At 38.8% G+C, this 12,331-nt stretch overlaps 1 non-coding gene across 1 annotated transcript; it reads left to right on the forward strand.

Annotated features, from left to right (window-relative positions):
• The first annotated feature begins 3,605 nt into the window (after window positions 1-3,605).
• LOC115853478 (U6 spliceosomal RNA) lies at window positions 3,606-3,711 on the forward strand. The gene has a single exon (XR_004039601.1). It is a non-coding gene; the product is annotated as a U6 spliceosomal RNA (small nuclear RNA).
• Window positions 3,712-12,331: the final 8,620 nt, after the last annotated feature.

A 12,331-nucleotide genomic window follows, 5' to 3' on the forward strand; every position in this document is an offset into this window, starting at 1 on the left:
GTTCTGGGGTAAATTGTTTCGCCTCATTAATTTCAGGGAGGAAAGACCCATAAATGAACTAAGAAAGGTAAGAAATCGTTTCCTAGAACAGCAGAGACTTAGAGCCTTAAAGTGGCCTTAGATACAAATCCATCCTGTCCCCGAATACTTTTCAGTTTCCATTTTTACGGTAGCACATTCCTCTGTCAGACAGCTTAAAATTTTACATATGGAGATGCAATCTACTTCCTTATACTTCTGACCCATTGGGTCTACTTCTGTCATCTGGAACTACAGAAAATAAAATAAGATAGAAAAAGCTAACATCTCCAAAACACTTTACAGCCTATAGCAAATTTATGTTGATTACCTGATTTTATCAACACAACCCTTTATATATTAGTAGCCAGTAGTTTTTTTCACCACTGTCTTATCTTCTGTAGGTGAAACTCCCCGGGGTTTCCAGATTCTTCACCACCTTGATTTCCTTCATTTATACTCACTGTAGTTGTTAGTGCCTCCTTTTAATTGGGTACACATTAATGGCAATTAAAGAATTAGACCTATCTCAAAAAATACTTCCTAGTAAGCACTTCCTTAGCACAAACACTACTTTTTGTTAAGTTAAAATGCTGTGTTGTCTTCTTTTCTTACAAATAGGAATAATCAAAATATTCTTATTAGGAAAGTATGATATAGGTTTGTTAAACATTTTTCTCCTCTTTTGCTAAGCAGATTTGTTGTAAACTTTTGCTTTCATCTCACGTCATACTACATTAGAGGGACCAAGACCTCAGAGAAGAAGAAAGCCTGTTATGAAGCCCCTGACTGCCCCAGGGCTCTCTCCATGCTGCACACAGTGCGGGAGGGTTGCAGTGTCAACTCACACTTCATCTTGGTCAGTTCAGACTCTCAGATATGCTGCCGCTTCCCTTGCTTATCTCCCCAAAACCACCTCCACCGATGAAGAGGAAGGGGTATGTGGCCTCTCAGCAGTGGAGGAGGTCAGAGCCTGGCGCTGGCAGACACAGAGTCCTCGGTGTGCCCTGGCTGGCACTGCACACCCTGCTGGGTCCAGACTCCTGCTGCCGGCCGGGCGTCCTACAGATGGCGAACTTGTGCTTTATTCTTCCGGCCCCTGGGAAACTCTGGGTCTCCACCATGTCCGCTATCCAGTCCCCTGGCTTGTGAAGAGTTGCCTGCAGTGCTGTTCCCAAGACTGGCCGACTGTGCATCAACTCAGCTTCTATAGTGTTGAACTGAGAAAAACCTCAGGAGCACCAGGGAGACCTTGCTCTGTCTGACCACACTGCTCCCCTCTCCTCACGAGGCCCTGCACAGAGCAGGCTCCTCTCAGAATTCCAAATGGCGGGGTGGAGCGCGGGCCTCCCCCTCTCACTGCCCTCCACAGCCTGTGCCCCGACGCCTCCACACCACACACCACTGCCGCTTCCCCAACCAGCGCCAAGAAGGGAAAGCAGGATGACATCTCCCGTCTCACCTGCCTTCTCTCTCTCCTTCACCATCTCCTGGGATCGGAAAAGACTGTCTTCCCCTTCATCCTTGTCTGGTCTACACTTCCTTTACCTGAAACTATGACCAGACCCGCTAAACCTTTCTATTGGCACACTAAAAGAACCGATGAAAAAATTCAGATAATTTGTTCAAATAATGTGGAACACAAGGCTTGATTCTTGCTGCACAATCCTATTCTTTCAACGCAAGAAGCTGAACGTTATCTTTCTCTTTGCATTCTCAGCAGGCACTGTTAGTTGTCTCTTCAAATGCTTCCTTCCTTCTTCCTTGCAACAAGAACCCTGATTTTGTAGCATGCGTCCGTGCGTGTCAGGGGAGGCTGAACTCCTCCCTAATCTGTTTGCTGATATCGATTCCTAGGACTGTGGCAGCCATTTTGAGACCATGAGGATACCTAGACATAGGGGAGACTGGTGACACTGAGAAGGCGGAGCAGATAAATGGGAAAAAAATGATTCCTTGCTGTTGTCATTGAGCTGCTGAATTAACCAAACTTAAACGTGCCCTAACTCAAAACTTCCTATATGAAATAATACATTTTCCTCATTCTTTAAACCATTTCCACTTGGATTTTTCTTATTTGGAGCAGAAAGTAACCAAATTGATGTGTTATCTTTCTGTAACACTCTCCTCCAAGGCAGATGAATAACTTGGCCAACTTGGGCAAGATAGTAAAGGAAACTAATGATATTAATAGGATTAGCCCTAGGAATAGCAGGTATGAAAGTCCAGAGTTCTCTCTCTCACTTAAATTCTCACCACCATTGCCCTAGTTTACAAAGTCCCCATCATTTTTCATAACAAGTTGCACAGCTAGTCTGACTGCCATTCATCTCAACTGCCACCTCCAAACTGTCCTCTGAAGCTGTTCTGGAGTCTCTTCCTAAAACACAAATCTCATGTGACTCTCTTACTTAACCACCTTCCATGGCGCGTCATGGTCTCCATGATGAAATCCAACCTGCTGTGCACGGTCTACAAAGCCCAGCACGACCTGGCCCCTGCCTACTTTTTCAGCTTCTGTTTCTGCTTATCACTGCCTGGCATTCTGTACCACAGTCCCTCAAAATTGCAGAAACTCTGAATGAACTGTGTCATTTCTTGCCTCTGTGCTTCTTTGAAGCTATACCTGGTACTCCAGATCAGCTCCCTCAGGTGCTAAGGACTGACAAACCTTCACTTGTCCTTCTTGACTCAGTGGAAACCTCACTGCATCCAGGAATACCTCCCTGAGAGCCCCGGGAATGGTAGGTGTGCTAGGTGTTGTGTGTTAACTGTGCCTTGTCTGTACTTGTCCTGTGGCAATTGTCACACAGAACTGCACTTCGCCTATGTCTGTCTCCCACATAGACTCTGAATTTACTGAGAAAGAAACCTTGTTGAGTTTGGTCTCTTCATGACTTAGCACAGCTCCTAAGATCCAGAGAGACAGCACAGCATAGCCCAAGTGCTGGCTGGGTTCAGATTTTGGTTCCATTGTATCCTGGTTATAAGACTTTGAGCAAGTAATTAACCTCTCTGTGCTTTAATTCCCTTACCTACTAAGTGGGAAAGATAATAATAGCTGTAAGTACTATTACTGAATAGTAATAATAGCAATAGCATCGTTGTGAGGACTGAGTTTATTCATGTACAGATATTTAGAAGTGTCCAAGTAAGAGTAAGTACCAAATAAATACCATGTTTTGTAATTAGTATTGGTATGCAATAAATATCTGTGAACTGTACTGAAGGACTGCAGCTGCTCTCTAGTCCATGCTCTTCTCTAGGGAACTAAATGTTTTTGGAAGTCACAGACTATAAGGGCAGTGATTTCTGTTCCCGAACTTATTTATGCTACAGCCTATGATGCTCCAGTCATACAGAGAGGGTTTATCAAGTGCCCAGTGTTTGCAAGGACTGTGAAGGCTGTGTGCACTACTGCTTCTCACACAGATCCCACAGCAAACAAATGTATACATTTAATCTGAGCCCCTGACTCATCTCTCGCTTGGTGCTGAGGTCCCCACAGAGCCCAGAAGGACGAACAGGTGAGTTGACACAAGCACACTGGTGGAATCCTGGACTCTGCATCAGAAAACAGTACTAAGGCGCTTGCTTCGGCAGCACATATACTAAAATTGGAACGACACAGAGAAGATCAGCATGGTCCCGTACAAGGATGACACGCAAATTCGTGCAACGTTCCATATTTTCTGTAAATCAACTATAGGTAAAGAAATAAACAGGTAAATAGATAAGAAAACCATACTAAGAGCTGTGTGGTCTTGGGAAGTCACTTAACCTGACTAAACCTCAGCTTCCATATGGAAAATGGGGGTGATAAAGCCTGCTCTACCTACCAAATAGAGCATATATAGAAATAGATGAATTAAATGTGAAATGTTAAGCACTTAATGTACCAAAGCAAGAGATTTGCTAATTACCCCCATCAAAACCTTCTCTGGGCTCTGCAGAGTCAGTTTGTCTGACCCATAGAAACTTCCTGTAATATCCTCAAGGGACAACCTCCCAGCAGGAGACCTTGCCTAAGTCCTGACTTTAACGTATTGTGTGTGCCTGTGTGTGTGTGCCTGTGTGTGTGTGTGTGTGTGTGTGAATGCCTCACACGTCTATCTACTCTCCTTATTATACCTTACATCCTAAGAAATCCAATTACTTACTATATTCCTATCAGGAATAAAATAAAAGACTTTATTCTAATGACTACCAGACAGTAGAGTAAAATTAGCTTCAGATGAGTATGAAAGCGCATAATGTTCTAGTTTACCAGAAAACAAGGAAACCTAGTATATCCAGCAGCAATTTTTCTTGCTTCTTATTCTTGCTTTGTGGTGAAGCTGAGAATAATGCCCTTAGGTTTTTCTCACTATATATGTAGATGGAGAGAAGAAGGGAGCTGCAATAGTACAGACTCAGAGAAGGTGCAATTAAAAAGGCTAAAATAATTTGTTGCTCTTTTTAACAGTGTTTCCTTACTATCAAAGTCACCTCAAATCAACAATTCTAACATAATGTAATTCAACAAAAATATTATTTTAGGCATAAGAAAATTTCATAGGAGGAAATATATTGGATGAAGTATCGCTTGTGGTGTAATTTTAATTCTGAAAGATCTTGCTAAGAGGGCTTATTTAAATAGGTTCTCCCTGAGATGAATATTTAGGGGGAAAAATTCCTACAGGATGATTTATAGCAAAATTATATGAACAGAATGAAGGACAGAAGAATTTTATTAGAAAAGGGTCTCATTTCCACAAAATATAAATTATACCTTTTAGAAAATATATTGAATTTTATTAATATTCTGTAGACAGCCTGAAGTGTTAATCTCCACCCCTACCTATAAGACTTTCATTATGATGTACAAGGTGTATTTACCCTTTAACCAAATAATTTTTGAGCAACTCATTGGAGCCTCCAGTTTACATATCCTACAAAATATTTTCACTGCAGTTACAAAATCTTATACTTTGTATTGTTGGCAACTTTCAATGATACATATGTGGGGATGTATACTTTATACACACATATGTGTGCTTTTCGTATTACCATGCAAGAAAGCATATTAATGATGAACTCGTATTTGATATCTGAAAAGAATGTTTCTCCAACACCCACTGTTTCTGTTATTTTTGTTTTAACCATTATTTTTAAGTAGAGATACAATCGGTTGGAGTTTTTCAGTGCTATGATTAAAATTCTGCTTTGCTTCATCTTTAAATTTATAGTTAGAGGAATTACTTAGGATAGACCACTGAGTACTGTATTTCTGCCTGGCATTTGCAAGTGACCTCATTTAGACCTTGGTAACTAATATTTTTGATGAAGAAGTTAACTTATTAGGATTCAGAGAACTTGGTTATAAATCCTTTTCCGGTCTCTATGAGTCTTGAAAATTGAGTCGTTCTGGGGATGGTGACTTTGTCGCTGCAAACAAGAGTAAAGTGACCAAAAATGCAGTGTGAATTTCAGCAAGGACAAGACAGAATTTAGGGTTTATACTATTTGAAAGTGAAGACTGAGAATAAGAACAAGGACAAATCCAGGAGATTAAAAGACTAGACTGCCTTTGACTTGTAAATAAATATTATTAAATACTTTTCTCTTACCTAAGTATACATCAAATGTAGCAATCGATATATTTTACCCTCCTAGGGCATGCAGAATAGAACACAGATTCCCTGTCCTATTCGAAATATCTATAAAATATGCTACTGCAAAAATTCTTATTCTCTATTTATAAAATGGAACAAACCTGGTTTTAACAGCTGGGCCTAAGTTTAAACTAGAAGCCAAGCCTTTCTTTATGCCTTAAAAAAATATTCCAGGGGCTTCCCTGGTGGCGCAGTGGTTGGGAGTCCGCCTGCCAATGCAGGGGACACGGGTTCGTGCCCCGGTCCAGGAAGATCCCACGTGTCGCGGAGCGGATGGGCCCGTGAGCCATGGCTGCTGGGCCTGCGCGTCCGGAGCCTGTGCTCCGCAGCGGGAGGGGCCGCATCAGTGAGAGGCCCGCATACCACAAAAAATATATATATATATTCCAATGATTCTTCACTGGGCAGTAATTAAGGCTGGCTTCTATTTCCATCTCCATGAAGAGGAGAACACTGAAGACATCTCTCTTCAAAGTAGCTGGGTATTTGAAAGCATAACATCTTGGCATTTTACCCAGGCCCTTATCTAAATCTAAAGCCCTGGGGAACTGCACAGGAGGGAAATCTCTAGTATTTATTATTGGTCAAAATGCCAAACATCTCCAGGTAGTAAAACTGAAGTACGAAGATACATTTTAGCACAAATATTTCTGGCTTGCCCTCAGAATAAATGCTCAAATTCAAGAATCCATAGCTTCTTCGTTTGGATAAAAAATATAAAACAAAACATTAAACCTAAAGGCCTATCAATATATGTCCCTAAAAGAATAAATGAGATGGAAAAAAAGAAAAAAAGATTTTAGAATTGCCTCTATTAATCTATAAGGAAACACAAGCATCATTCTCTATCCATGGAATTTTAGAGTTGTAGGAATTCTGACAGGATTCTCTAATCTACCACACACGTTTTCCCATTTGAGGAAACTAACTCAGAGTTGTTGTGACATGTCTAAGGCCACACAGCCAACCAATGGCAAACCATGACTTGAACCAACGTCTACCCAAATCTGCATATATCTTCACCTGCGTTGTTTTTCAGGAGCACAGGGCTCAGGCAAATTTCAACACTGTCAAAAGATATCAAATGTAACCTTTGCTTTTAAGGGGAAACAAACCAAATTAAATCTATCTCCAATCAACAAAACTTGATTCCCTCTTTACATCCTCCCCAGTGGTTCCCTCTGGTTTTCATAACTTATCATTACAGATGAAAAAACTGAAGTGTGGTGATATTAGAACTGGTGACTACAGATAAATCTTCAATAAATTTCAAATCCTATGTGGGTAGTCTGGGCCTCTTATTTTTTGTTGTAAATTTATTTTAGTTTTTTCATTTATGTATTTACTTAACCCTCACCATCTTCCAAACAGAACTTAAGATGGCAGAGAAGTTACCTATGCATGGGTTCTTTACCCCTTCTCAAGCCTCAACATGTATCAGTCGGAAATTAATGTAGTAAGAAGTGACCAGGCCATTTTCCTTCTTGGTTCCATCTGATGACTTCTCCTGGTGTCCCATCGCTACTGTGAATATTCCCAGAACCACCCAAGACAACATGGAAAGGTGAAGCGCAGTTACCCCAAGATACAATTATTTAATAAAGCAAACACAGTCTGCTGGTTTCATTCACATTGCTTATATCTCTACAGAACTGACCCAAATTTTAAAATATAGGTTATTCATTTCTAAGGCTTATTCCTAGGTGTTAGCTAAGAATTTTAGGTCTTTATTTAAGTAACATGGTTTTCCCAAAGTCTCTGTAAGCAATCCTAAGCCCTAAAATAACCAGTCCTGGGGAAACTTCTTTGTCTACTTATCATTCAACTGCATGCTTTGGTCCCTCAAGCTATTGTCAATAAACATTTTGCATACCAAAAGAAAAAAGAGAAGATGTGAAATATTCCCTTTGACAGCATTTGATGCTTTTAAAATAAAAAGTCAGCATCCCCTCTGCTATATATAAGCTCAGAGCATCACATTCAGTGGCATCTTTTCAAATGGCCTGAATTGTATTCTTCGCTTCCCTTGATTTATCCCCCCGTTGGCCCCTTCAGGAGAGCGTCATTTATTTTCTCCTGCCCTCTGTCTTCTATATTTCATTTCAGGTGTCTATCGAGGCAATGAAAGATAAAGCTCTTTGCTTTCCCATGTACTAAAGTTCTATATGGAATCAGTTCACCTGTCTGTCACTCTTCATTAAATTCTTACCCTCTTCACTCACATCCTGATCTTTGCAAATGAACATTTGCTTAATAAATGTTCCCAAGACTAACAGTGCAGAGAGAAAATCCCACACAGCAGTAAATTATTAACTCAGTCACAGAGGGAGTGCCATATATGACTTTTCAGAATGAGTTATTATGTGGATCATCATGTAATTATGAATTTTTCAAGCCATGATAGAGGAAAATTGAATATTTAATATTTTATGGACATATTCTACACTGAGGACATCTTTCAAACTTTTATGATAATTTTTAGAGTGAGTGAAGAGCAGAACAAAAGTTACAAAATAATTGCAAACTTGAATATTTAATCAGCAGGGACATTGTTGATTATTTCTCAAATTATGTAATGTAACCAAGGCTGTGAACTGTTAATCATAGTGTATTCAAATGGAGAAAAGAAAGGGCATTAAAATCAATCTATAAATATATTTTGGTTGTTTAAGAAATAAGAATACAGAGCTTAATGTTGTCGAATTGAGACCTTAGGGTATAAATATTCATGTGAGAGGCAATCTTGAGTGATTTGTTCTAAATGAGCTACTGTTGAACAAAAACTTTTTAAAATGAGCCAATTTAAAATGTTCAATATCAACACCAAGGAGTAAACAGTAAAATATCTTAAAATGACTGACCAAAAATAAAATGGAAAACTGAAATTGGCTTTTGTCCGAAAAATTAAAAATTGTAAGAAGTATTTTATAGCTTTGATGAAATAAAAATAAAGGAAAAATTTAAAGATAGACAATTCCATGTCAAATAACAGACAATAAAATTTTGTTGCCCTGTGTCCTTTACACAGATTCATGCATTCATATCACAGCATAATATTTAGCACTTCAATTATTATTCATGTTTTAACTTTGAAACTTAGAATATTTAGTGATTTCAAAGTATTTCTTAATAGGTTCACCTTATTGCTGCAGAGCATCATTTCCCAGTGCTAATACTAATAAGCTTTGGGGCCATTTGAACTCAGAGCTTCTCACATTGGCTACACATCAGCATTGTCCAGTCCTACCTCCCGGAGACTCTGAATTGGCCTAAAGTGAGCTGGACACTGATTTTTTTTTAAGTCTTACAAATTATTTTAATTTTCAGCCACAGTTTAGAATCACTGATACTGATTGGGCTGTCATCCACTTTCCAGAAGTCAAAACTTCATATATAATTTTAAAATCCCAAAGAATCAACCTTTTGGGTGCATTGAGCACATGAGCATTAAGGATACAGAGATAATGAGTAAACAGTCCTGGCTCTCAAACTGCACATAATTTAATGAATCATACACATAAATAACTACAACTCAGTGCAACTGCTGCTATTAGAGAGGTATGTGTGAGGTGATACAGCAATAGAGAAGAAAACCAACATTCCAGGTACCAAAACAGACTTTTTTTGAACCTGAAATTTGACTAAGAAAAAATATTACTCTACTGTTTCTTGCATTCATTCATTCACTCATTTGTTCACTCATTCAAGTATTTATTCAACAAACATTTATTAAATGACTATTAGTTTCTAAGTACTGTCTTATTCCTCTTTTCATAGATTATAGAATGTGATTGAAAATTGAAAATATGGAGAGTGTATCAGTTAGCTATTGCTGCATAAGAAACTATAACAAATTCAAATCACTTAAAACTACAACTATTTATTTGCTTATGGTTCTGAGATTGGACATTTAGGCTGGGTTAAGCAATTTCATCAGAAAAGCATGCCTAAGTTATATCATAACTTCTTAAGACCTTTAAAGAAAGTGAGATTTGACAACAATGCCTGCACTTCCCTGAGAAACTGAATCTATTTAGGGGAGTGTATCCTTCCTTTAAAAAAAATCAGATCTATCTATACACAGTAGAAAGTTTTAGGGGAAAAATATAAACTATCAAAAGGAGACACAAGTTTTCTGCTCCTTCTTTATCCATTATTGTTTTCCAGCCATGTATATAAGGGACGGGGATCAGTTGTTCCTTTTCCCATGAGACTCTCCCATTTGTAAACCCCTTCCTTGCTCTTCAGGACAAGCCAGAAGCAGGGTAAAAGAGTCTCAGGCACTGATACTGGTCTCCAACCTATATTAAACAGAGTGGTGATGAAAGAACAGGAACCCAACAAGGTGTGAATTCTCACAGCTTTCCCACTGTCCTTTGGAGTCCTGGCACTTCCAAAAGGAGACTGGAGATTGAGGAGAAGAAGGAGCGGCATAAAACGTACTTCAATAGCTCGACTGGCAGAAACAGAGAGCTGAACATTTACAGCTGTGATTTTCTTTCTTTCTTTCTTTTTAGTATTGTTTTAGTATTCTTCTTGTTTATTTGCTTGCTTACCTGTATGTTTGTTTTACAGATAAGGACACTGAACTTAGAAACTCTACTATGTCATAGACTCACTGGTATGTTAGGAAGCTATGCAGCATTAATCAGGATAAGTACTGAATACATACTAGCAACCCTCCTGAACTTGGCCTTCTGATTTGTTTTGTTTTATGGTAAGAACATTTACCATGAGATCTGTCCTCTTAACAAAATTTTAAGTGTACAATATAGTACTGTAACTACAGGCACAATGTTGTACAACAGATCCCTAGAACTCATTCATTTTTCATAACTGAAGCTGTATACCCCTCAAATCGCAGCTCCCTATTTCTCCCTCCCCCAGCCCCTGGCAACCACTATTCCACTCTCTGCTTCTATGAATTTGACCATTTTAGATACCTCATATAAACAGAATCACACAGTATTTGTCCTTCTATGACTGGCCTATTTCACTTAGCACAATGTCCTTAAGGTTCATCCATGCTTTTGCATATGGCAGGATTTCCTTCTTCTTAAGGCTGATTAATATTCTATTATATGTATTTACCACATTTTCTTTATTCATTCATCTGTCAATGGACATTTAGGTTGTTTCCACAGCTTGGCTATTATGACTAATGCTTCAATGAACATGGGAGTGCAGATGTCTCTTCAAGATCCAGATTTCAATTCTTTTGAATAAATACCCAGAAGTGGGATTGCTGGATCACACAGTAGTTCTGGTTTTAATTCTTTGAGGAACCTCTGAACAGTTTTCCATAGTGGCTAAACCATTTTACATTCGCAACAACAGTGTACAAGGGTTTCCTTTTCTCCACATTCCACATTCTTGCCATCACTATGATATTTTTAATCAGAACTCAAACTATGAAAAACAATAATCTTAGGAAGACTAAAAATGGTAAACATGACAGTACTTCCCGAATATATTCTATATTTAAAACATTTCCAGTCCCAATGGTATTTTTAGAAAGCAAATTTGACAAACTATCCTAAAATACTGTTGGTAAAGAACTTAAAATAATGTTCAAAGAAGAATAAAACTAGGAATATGGGTGATTTTTCTTTTCTCTATTTTACAAAAGCTTTTGTGCTTTAAAAAAAATGACAAAAACTGTATTTTAATTTCTGAATACTTGATCCTGAGATGTCCAAAATATTATTAAAGTCTTAACATATGTAAATCTGTTGTTGAACTAAAAATAATAATATTCATTAATCTTTTTAAAATGGATTCACTCAGTGCTAACCTTGAAGCAAGGATTGTGCTAGTTTCTGAGGATTAAAACATAAATAAGATACATTCCCTGCTCTCAAGAGAGTTCACAGTCCACAGTCTTTACTCCACAGTAAAGACAGGGAAGTAAATATACAATTGCAATATGGCGTTCTCAGTGCATGGAGTACTCACAGGGTCCCATGGGACCGTGTAAGGAGGGACTCCAAGGGAGAGCGCGTTAAGCTGAGACTTAACGGATAAGAAGGTGGGTTCAAGAAGGGGAACACTGACCGATAAGGTTGAAGAAGTGGGCAGCTGCCACAACTACCAAGGACTCTACACCTTTTCTCCACTTAAGCATCAGGACTGACTGAGGATTCTGAAAGCCCATCAAACTCTAATTCTCAATAGCTCTATTCCTGTAATTACCATCTACCTCTAATAGAGACACGTACAGTTATGTATTCCTCAAGTGCAGTTTCATCAGTACAGGTAGAGTTTGATCCAAAATAACACTTTGAACTAAGACTATCAGTCATACTTTTAAAAAAACTCAGTATTCACTGGTGAAATCTTATTTTATAAAATAGAAGTGCTGACTCATTCCTTTTTCTTTTAACCATTCAGTCATCAAGTTGAAGACACCTAACAACCATCACTTGACCTGAACTGAGAAAGTGCCATAAGATGTCGAAACACTGCAAGTGCCAGTTCAAGCATCGCTTTCGAGTTGTCACAAAGGATCCCTTTCTCACCTTGCCCAGGGCATGAAGCATTTCAGCTAGACCTGGAGAACTGTAAGCAAGCCAGCCTATACCTAACAGGAGAGAACCGACCATGGCACTTGAAATAGTTCTTTCTCAGCAGGGACGGCCAATCTGTGGTACACAGAGCAG

This window comes from Globicephala melas, chromosome 18 (genome assembly GCF_963455315.2).
Source record: "Globicephala melas chromosome 18, mGloMel1.2, whole genome shotgun sequence".
Classification (NCBI taxonomy): Eukaryota; Metazoa; Chordata; class Mammalia; order Artiodactyla; family Delphinidae; genus Globicephala; species Globicephala melas.